This window comes from Micropterus dolomieu, linkage group LG03 (genome assembly GCF_021292245.1).
Source record: "Micropterus dolomieu isolate WLL.071019.BEF.003 ecotype Adirondacks linkage group LG03, ASM2129224v1, whole genome shotgun sequence".
In the NCBI taxonomy this organism is placed as follows: Eukaryota; Metazoa; Chordata; class Actinopteri; order Centrarchiformes; family Centrarchidae; genus Micropterus; species Micropterus dolomieu.
In genome coordinates this window covers 27317383-27327918 of record NC_060152.1, presented here as the reverse complement: position 1 = coordinate 27327918, position 10536 = coordinate 27317383, and the positions used below count along the sequence as shown (strand labels likewise).

The 10536-nt window shown below is 41.9% G+C and overlaps 1 long non-coding RNA gene across 1 annotated transcript; it reads right to left on the bottom strand.

Annotated features, from left to right (window-relative positions):
* Positions 1-2051: 2051 nt before the first annotated feature.
* On the bottom strand, positions 2052-10033 carry LOC123968397. Its single transcript, XR_006824453.1, has 3 exons — positions 9965-10033; positions 9821-9877; positions 2052-3044 (listed from the first exon to the last, which is right to left on the bottom strand). It is a non-coding gene; the product is annotated as an uncharacterized LOC123968397 (long non-coding RNA).
* Positions 10034-10536: the final 503 nt, after the last annotated feature.

The window sequence follows — 10536 nt, the reverse complement described above, 5'->3', positions numbered from 1 at the left end:
TTCTTTTAATCAACCAAATTGCATTACACACTGCCTGCTCCGCGGCGGAGAGGAAGGGGGGAAAAGAACAGTCAGTGCTGCGGGGATGAGTACGGTTGGTTTGGGGTTGTGCTGGAATCACCAAGGGGGGCATTCCCAATATCTACAACGATTTTATCGCATGTGTGTCAACGTTTTTCTACTGTACAGGCCCACAGAAAAATTGCTCCGCCTCCGGTTCCCCTTCAGTGAGAGGAAGCAGGGGCCGGTGTGAATTCAGGGTCAGACTGGGGACAGACAAGGTGTACAGACAGACTACGTCATTCTGGTAATGAATTCCAGCTCAACTTTTAGAGCATAAGCCGCTTTAAAGGCAGAGCGCACTCCTCCCTGCTGGACGATGGTGTCTCTTATCATGAGCAATGCCCTCTGCAGTGCCTTCCTCCAGCACTCCAGCAACTTCCTCCTCCTCATTCTCTTCTACTTTAACCCCCCCCCAAACACACACACACACACACACACACCTTATATGACTCACTCTTTAGTGAAGGTACATCAGGACTGCTCTTCTAAACACTTCATCATCAAAACCCCTTTTTCTTCTCCAAGGCTGGAAGGAAGAACGCAGCACCCAGCGGGACAGAGAGGGATTGTATGTCTGCATCATGTACCGTAGTAATCACCAGTCGCCGGATCAGCTTGCTGCCCAGGTCCACTAGAGTTACTGGGATTTTAATTCTGACTGGGGTTTTACAGGATGGATGTTTCATTCCACCTTGAATCAGGCACTGCTGTTGTGGCCCGAAGGATTACAGCCTGCTGCTGCTGTCGGCCGTTCATCCGTGGACAGATGAAACTTCACAGAGAGCAGTAATCCACCGAAGAAGGGTAGCTTTGCTGCTCAGCTGCCTCAGCCACAACTTTAGAGCCAGCTGACATTTAACATAATGATCAGTCAGAGTGGCCGAGCGTTTACACACGGGAAAGGTTTCCCGGACACAATTAGACCACAGTCCTCGCATGGGCTAAAAATGAATCACAATACACAATACCATAGTGTAGTCCTTCTATCCATCTAATGGTAAACTGTGAGTGGAGTGACTGGAAGAAAAGCCTCAGTCTCAGCTGTGATATTACGGTGGTTTATCCACAAAGCTTGAAAAGATGACCACAGTTACAATCTACTGCACAGTGTATAGTCTAGGAAACAGGCTGCATTTTGGTTTTTGCAATCCATCCTGGTATGAGTCATTTACGGTATGCTATTAGACAGAGGGGTTACCCAAGTTTTCCAATGCTAAAACAACACAGCGATTTCAACAATGAAACCCTCACTACATCTTATAAATGTTAAAGAAACAATTAAACATTTTAATAATGTTATTTTATATTCAATGTCTGTCACTTTAACTACAACACAAATGAATGTATCCAGGCTCAATATGTCCCAAACAATTTTGGTTAAAAAAAAAATTGGTCAATTAACTGCCTTCTCACAATTCTGTCACACAGGCCTCCAAGTCATTTACTGGCCAGGATGCCTGCTTAGTGTAAGGGAAGCCAATAAGCAAGCTCTGACGATGCAGGGCTCCTGGTAAATAAATTAGCACGAATGAGATGAATTTAAGGAAGCAGTTCATACTATGATGTACTGAGCATTAAGCTGCTTTCATGTCACATGGGATAGATTGTTAGGATTGCAATAATTCCCACTAACATTCATGTCATCAGAGAAGGTTGGGTGAGGGCTGAAAAAAAGGATGCATTAAATGTGTGTTTTAATTCCCTTGAATGATGCACTTTGGCTGATGTGAGGCATCTGTGTCTCTTTGGTTGTCAAGCACTACTGTATTATTAAGTGAGCCATTTTGGAACTTTCAGAGAATTTGAAGTTTCCTCGTCGTAATTAAGACATGGGCACTGTTCACAAGATGTAAACTGGTAATTACTGTAACCCTAACCCTATGACATGAATGTAGTATATGACTGAAACACGGACTTTTAGTGAGTAAAATAGATATTGATTTAAATTTAATTAAAAATACATATGTAATCTACAAAAAGCTCTAACAGCAACTTTCACCATGACTTCATACAAACGCAGAGAGCAGCAGAGCAGCATGTTAGGATGTGACCAGACACTGAAAACAGCAGAATGCAAAATGAAACAACAACATGCTGCATGGTATATGTTGAACTTGCCCCCAAGGTCCCTGATGGGTGGATGACTTCAGCTGCAAAGTCACTTTGACTCAGTGAATCGGGAATCAGGTAACGGGATCAGGCTTCATTAGGTGACTTCAGCCGAGCTGGCAGACGGCCAGGTGAGCTGGACGCACAAATGGACATTGATTTTTCAATAAGGGCCCTGAAGCTGTCAGCCAACCAGGCTATGGTGATATCTTCTCTCGCGGGGATGGCCTTCACCCGATGATGGCCTGACTGGCACCCGACCACAGGCCACCACACTGGCATCCACTTCCTCTCCAGCTCCACACATCCCCCTGGCCCTACCCCATGTCCCCACACTGGTGTTAAAGGGTATTATCCTGAAGTGCAGCCAAAGCTATAAAGCTAAACATGGGCATGAGCACAGACATGAGTCTGGCTGGCATGTTGATGAAAATGTTAATATGATGTCTTCTCAGAAAAGTTGACAAGAGTGTGTGTGTTCCAGTATGTATAAGTGCATGTGCACTTGTCTTTCTATATATTACTGTTTTAATTGACTTCTATTACACTGAAAAGGCACTCAGTTTACAAATTGATCCAAGGTCTCAGAGGGGTGAAAGAGGTTACAATCACGTTTTCCTGTCAGGTCATCTGTATTTATGTAGACCGGTTCTCTGTTGGCCCCCTATGACCCAGGCCTAAAGGGGCAAAAACACCCATAATGGTTTCCATCCTTCAGGCCTCCCTCTGGCCTGCCGTCAGCCTCAGCAATACCTCCAAGACTGCAGCCATCATAGATTGCCCTTCTTCTGAACCCCGCAGCCAGCGGGGCACCATGCAGTGAAAGAGGTCGAGGAGAGCTAGCCCGGACATGACCTATTGTACGACACCCCCTGAAATGCAAACGTTCGATGTAAGTAGGACAGCAGGAATGAAAGGGAGAGAGGGAAGAAAATGAGAAAGTCCGCAATAAAGATATAGACAGGAATTTATTATGAAAATGCCATAACTCTTCTGTTGGGGGATTGCTCTTCAAGGTAGAGATAATACACAATGACATAAGATGGTTTCTTTACCCAGAAGGGCAAGAGTCATCATAACATCAAAGCCTGCCGGCCTGCTAACCCTAGCTCTTTGTACAAGTCATGACATGGTTAGACTGATTGGTAGTTCCAGTCCCACGCTGGTATCCTTAGATTCACCTTGCTGAAGTGTCTTTGAGCTACACATTAAATCCTAAACGAAATACTGAACTGTGTGACCTTTGAGGGGGGAAAGAATCAGATTGGAAACGTCTGCAACAAATCACTTAATTGTTTCATTTTCCTCAAAAGCAGTCTGTATGTACGAATGACTATCTCAAGTGACAATGTTGTCTCTGTTAAATGCATTATAATATTCAGTCAGAAAGGGGCGTTAGTCTAGTTTGTTGGACTTGTTTTCTGGAAATTATCTATTTGTTTAACAAAGAATAAGGAGTTCTAATTAATTGTCCAGCAGTTTATACTCTGAAATGTTAAACAGGTATATTGTACAATTGTATTGTAAATCTTTCCCTCTGACATGCATGTCCAGGTGAGCAGCACTTCATTTAGGAAATGAGCGTCCCTGTATCAACAAACGGCTGCTAAAAAAACCTCCAGTTTGAATTGGATATTAGGGCTGTAAAAGAATCACCTGCAGGCTTTTGGAACAACTTTACCCTCACGCATCAATCAAGTCACAGTTTAGTGCTCGCACTGGCCAGATTTTAATTTTTCTTTGAGCTTTATTGGAATTTGATTTGCCAAGATAAATTTAAAGCCATTAATCTTGTTCTCCCCATGTGTCCCGTCCAATAAACTCACTGAAATTGGCGTAAATGTCTCTTTGCTCCGAACCTCAGTGAAGTGAATGAGTGTGTAGGTATTTGATGACACAATTTTGTTCTTTTTTTCAAATATTTGCTGTCAGAATCAAACACTGATTGAAACTGCTGCAGACGTTTGAAATGCAGACGAAAACCACAACAGTAATTCCTTTCACAGTTCTCAGTGTTAAGCCCATAGCAACGGTGCTGAAGCAGCTTTCTGCACGTATTCCATAGAAATTACTGACTTAATGGCTATTCTATGAATAATTCTTTCAGGAAAACTTATAATAATCAGTAACATTCCATTTACGATTCAAAACGCCTTGTACACCAAGTTCATCAAGTGACAGTGAAGTTATTTGCAAATGTAAAAGAACAAATAAATCATACTTCTGTGGTGGTTGACTTCCTGTCTATGGGAACAGGCTCCACTCAGTCATCTTTCCTCAATTGTTTCCCTTTACATCTTGGATGTGTACACCCCTTCCACATCTGTCAACGTCAATTACCCATGGCTTTCCCCTGCATCTACATAACCGCCACCACCCCCGTGGCTGCAACAAACACATGCACCCACACTTTAATATTTGCTCTCAATTCCCCGCCATTGTCCCATCGTGGCCCCAGCCCAGCTGAGAGTGTCTGCCACACAAGTCGCAAGTGCAGCAAATTCGAGCCCGCTGGCTCACACCACCACTTTTTGCCCCACCTCTGCCTTATTATCCGCACATTTCTCAAACAAATTTTCCCAAACTGTCTAGATTCTTGCAGCAATTAAAGCATTTCTCTCATTCCCTCCTCCTTTCTTCTCAGTCCTTTTGGCAAGAGGCATGACCATGTTGGTCAGGTTGTCTCAGTGTTCCTGGGCCAAAACTGACACAACCAATTGAAAGAGGCAACCATGATCTGACAAATAAAAGGAACAGAGGATTACAGCAAGGAGGATGTCTGGGGTTCGAGGAGCAGTGAGAATCACACAGGGCGTGCCATTGTTTCTCAACCACCGATCGTTTTTGGCAGCTGTCGGGTCTTTTCTTTCCTAAACCCAAAGAGCCGTCCTGCTCTGGCAAACCCTCAGAAAAGAGACATAGAGAGGTTGCTGTGAAAATAAGAAGCATTTGTGTGGCTTGAGGGCTGTTGGCGTATTGCATTGAACTGGAATATAAACCCTCTTCTGGGGTGAAAGGGTGATGGTGAGGGAATGAGTGCTCTGACGTGTACTGGGGATGCTCTCTGTGAAAATTTACTTGATAAAGATAATGTGTAACATCATATGAAGATCATAGGTTGGTTGGTTGGGGTTTCAGCCTGTTTTATTTCGAAGTGCAGCAATGTTAGGATCTCTGAGTGTCCAGAGGAGCACTTGTTTCCATTGGCCGCATATTCAAAAAAATGGCCAGACAGGATTCAGAAAATGATACCAAATGACAGCACATTTTCCACTGCGCCTCTACTTTGTTTCTTTGTGTTTCTGTGTGTGTTGTGCTTAAGTGGTCAATGGAATTGTGCTCCTTTCTGACATGCACCTCGCTACGTAAATGTGACAGCAATTCAACATGACACATTGTGGTTTTACAGGAGATAATCAAAGGGTTATGTGTTGGACTATTTCTTGGTCATACGCAGTGATTTCCTGAACCTTGCGATTTTGTTGTGAAGTTGCTGCTCTAGACCAAGAAACAGTCCATACCACGTGTAAAACCACAACTTATCGTTTATACCCATTTTTTTTTTCATTTCATTAACAAGATATAAATGGGCATTAACGGTGCTTGTAGGTGGATTGTGTTACATCTGAACAGAGACCAGACTAGCTGCTTCCCCCTGTTCCCATCCTTTGTGCTAAGCTAAACTAACTGCCTGCTGGCAGTACAAGAACATGTATAAGCTTATTCTCTAAAATGTCAAACCATTCCTTTAATAAATTTACAAAACTCCCTCTTAATTTTTTTGCAATGGCAACAAAATGGCTGCTCTTTCTGTAAATGTCCTGTCATGTCTGAAAGAATTAATGTGTTCTATTTCATCTATTTCAACTTAACAAAGTACATGCATGCATCACTTTCTGCGCAGCAGAGGATTAGTCTTAAAGCATACTCACACTAGGCCTGGTTGCCTTGTACCGTGCCAAAGCACTCCCCCGCTGGCCTGCGCTCATATTGCGCCTAACTATCCAAGCCGGAGCATGTTTACTTCATCAATCCAGTGTTTCCCACACATTGATTATTTGTGGCGGCCTGCCACAGTATCAGCGCCGACTGCCACATATTGATTTTTGATTTTTTTACTAGGCCTATTTAAAATCGTATTTGATTGCAGAGCTCATATTCGCTCAGCACCTCGTCTCACTTGCTCACTCCCTCCCTTTTTCTCTCATGAACACCGCTGCACACAACATAAAGCTGTCAATGTCGGAGATCCACCTTAAAAAAAGTTATTAGCAAGCATGTAAAGGATAGCTATGTTAACGTTAGATCACAGCTGGGTTGTCGAGGTTAGCACACCTCTTCAAGTGGGGGGGCGATCACACTGGTCAAACGAACCAGACTTCGGGGGTTAAACGTGCTCGGGCACGGTACAGATCGCCTAGTGTGAGTACGCCCTTTGAAAAAACAATCTGGATACAGGCTGAATAATTGAACCACTCCTTTGTTACAGTAGCAAAACAACCATTTTGTTGCATATCACATTTCCTCCAGCACTGGTAAGGACCATAGACTGTATAAGATAAGTAGACGTAGCCACTGTGACATCTAGCTTGATTAGTAAGGTGCAACTGTAATTATTGGGATCCTAATTTTGGCTACTAATTTTGTCTTTTAGTACAAACAAAATGTTATTGTACCTTTCCTGAACTGAAAACACACTGTGAAAGGGTCAATGTTCTTAGACAAAAAGACAGACTGTGCTTAAAAACAAGTTCACTGCTACCAGTCACCTCTATCCTTATTGACAGGTTGCCATGGTGGCGACTTGTCAATCACAAGATAGCCTCACCATAAAGAATACCCTGCTTTATAGTCTTTTTTTTCCTCTGATGGGACCAAAAATTTACAAAATGAACCACTTGAAACTAGCTAATAAATCAAGTAAGAAGTAGGGTCATTTTGTCATTAGTCCAATGCAATTCGACTTCTTTTTGCAACCAGTGGAGACGGCCCCTGCTGGCCATTAAAAATAATGCAGGTTTATGGCACTTCCGCATTAGCTTCACTTTTCAGACTCACGGATTGTTGCTTGATTGGGACAAATGATTGAACATGGATGAGGCCGTTTTCTGGCTTCTCTACAGTTAAAGGAATAGTGCATTGAGGAAACAACCCACTTGATCATTGAAACTGGGGGTCCTTTTAATAGCATTAACTGGGGCTGGGACAGCACAATGTGAGTGTGTGTGCATGTACTTTGCTACAATGTAAAGTAGTGAGTGTACAGCTTGTATAACAGTGTAAATTTGTAGTGTAAATTTATGTGTAAGAGAAAGGAAACAGAGGAGAAACACAAATTTATCTGAAAGAGCTGGGCAATGTCACATGAGAGTGCATACCTTGGATAGGATCTGCTCATTATTTATTACTTTACGACTACTTTCATGACCATACCATGCTTCCAAACATCATTAACAAACCCAGCACAAATCCTGTCTTATTTATACAGCTAGGTGCAGTGGGGGCACAGCAGGACAAATATAAAATATTTGGCAATCTGGAAATCAAGGCCTAAGAGGTTTTGACGACGTCCAGGTCGGAAAGTACTAAATATTCCCACCTCAGCTTCAGGTCAATAAAGTTAATCATAAAAGGCTATTTATTTTAGGGATTCAGTGTTTTGTTTCCATTTCTATTTCCCGTGGGAAAGGTCCGTGTTCAGGAAATAAAACACATGCTGCTTTTGCTTGATCCTCAAATGTAAATTGTCTAAATGATATTGTTGAAGGGGCTCTTTAATAGACCTTTAGAGGATACTAGAACACACTAGTGTTCGCTCTGAAAAGGGTACGGGGCGGCTGATGACTCTTATGGCAGTGCGTGTCCTGAGAGGGATCCGTGTAAATCGACGCTGAGAGAGTGAGAGCTTATTGTTTGTAATTAGGGAGAGATGAAATTGAATGCGATCCCTACAGCAGCACAGCCTGCTGCGCTAATGTAACAGAGCACTCATCAACTCCACGCCACAAAGCCAATATGAAAAACATCTGTTTCAACATCTCCCACTTCCCATAGCAATGTGTTTGAGTGGATTGTGGCACTGTGACCTTGACGGTGTTCCGTTTTTCTTCAACCTCAGTGGCTGCGTTCGTGCCAGTGCCTCTGTTGGCTCTGAGGCAGAATTAAACTGTGGAGGTTTGCTATTGTTCTGTTATGACTGCTAACCATGACTGTTTTCAGACAGTCAGAAATGTGGTAATTTCCATTATAATATAACTGGGTGGGGGGTGAGGTCTAACTTCTGTGTTGTGGTGCTTTATCAAATAATTGAAATCAGGACCATGGTTCAGGAATTTTCTTACAATGAATAAGCAAGCGCTAATTAGACAGCATTAACATAAAATTGACAGAAAATATGTAAAATTATTCTGGAGCTTGCCATTGGCTCCAACTGCTATCCAGGGTCTGGAGTTATATTTTCCTGTAGTATTTAAAATAAAATTTAATGAGAACTGGTATGATTTGCACAGCTGCGTGATCTTCTTGGCAATTTAAACTTGCTCAGTGGTATTTCTGTTAAAAACTGAAATTACAATGGAAGGGCAAAAATAAGCCAGGACATCTGATTAAGTTATGGTAACAAGCTTGTTGACAGTCTTTCAGTGGCAAATTGTGATCAGAGGCATTTTTCATGACATTTTGACGTGTTATAGTATGAAAGCACATGTGCAAAACAAGGTGAAAGGTGTAAAAACAAACAAAAATCACCTGCAGCTCAAAAAGCATCTTCTCTGTAGATGGCCATTATAAAAGAGACCTGTTGACAGGATCCCACCGACTGCAAACAAGTACTCTTTCTATTACGCATTTTAATCCAAGGAGGGTTTTATATTTGTAAAGCTTTCACAGAGGCAAGGAAAGCAATTTTTGTGTGCGTTACATCATCTCATGTACATTGTGTACTATGTGGGTTTTAGTATGGATAATAAGTATTTCTCCATCTTCCACCCTAGTTTCAATAGACGTCCAGATTTAATGGACCAGACGCTGGAAACTCATTTTAACACTTTATTAGCAAACATCTAAAATAAAATAAAAACACCATAAGAACTTGGCAACATGCAGACCCACTTAGCTCCACAAGAACACACTCTTAAGTTACAATTCACTGTAATGGTCACAGATACTATGAGAAGATCAACAATATACACTGTGCAGATTCATGGCTTATACTGTCACGACCCATTGAGCTACACATTTAAATATAATAAACATCTATTAAAAAGACCATCACATGCATAAACTCAGTAGTACTTAAAAAGTTACATTAGTAGATCCACACTGCAACCAACACACTAAAAGTGGGTCAAACCAGGGTTACTAAACATGTACAGAGATAGCCACCATCTGACTAAACTGCAGTATAACTGCACAGAAGCCAGTAATTTTGCCCTAGCCATAATGGTATAAAAAAATAGAAAGAAGTAAAAGGAAATAAACAAATATGCCCGGCCCAAAACTCTAACATTAAAAGGTGAGAGAAAAACAGTGACAGGCAATCACACTGGCAGTCTTCTACAATAAATAAAAAACACAAAATTATGAGACTGCATTCTTTCTCATTTTACAATATATATAGTTACCAAATATATTCTATAAATCATTGTACCTTTAATTACTTCTGTTGCACCCAGGCCTGTAGTGTGTGCACGCAGTGCGGGCAACACTAAAAGCAACAAGGGAAAATCAATGTCACTCATTTTGTATTATTGTCATTCTAATGAAAATATATTTAATTTACATGTACACTTACAAGCAAATCTGTCCGTTTTCACATGAACTGGCGGTGTAAGCCACCTACTGCTGCGTCAATCTGTCTGAGCTAGCGCTCAAATGTTTGGCGTTCCTCTGCTCTGTGTTATGGCAGAAAATTGTGTCCTCTTACATTTCTCAATATCAATCTTTTATGTATCCACATTTACTAGGGTTTAGGTCAGAGCTGTGACATTGTTTTTAGTGCTTTCCCTCTCTTGTTGTTCCTCTCCTCTCCTGGAATGTTCATTCAAGGCCGAGAGAGGATCTGTGCTCCCCAAAACATAGAAACCTAGACTGTGTAAATGATGATGCATCCTTTTGCTCGGGGCCAGACGTTAGTGACTGTCTTAGGAGACAGAACCTCTGGTCCAGCTGATTTGTGTTGTAGTACTTCTCTGTTTATTCTCTTTTGTTAAATAAATTCTTCAAAGACAAGGGTTTGTTGTAACTCAATTATTTGCTCAGCCCCTCACCAGGAATATAATTTCTACGACACTCTGTATTGCTCGTGCTGCAACCCCTGTCCTGTGATCTGACTGTAGTGTGTGCCAACTAGCGAGCAGAAGTTCC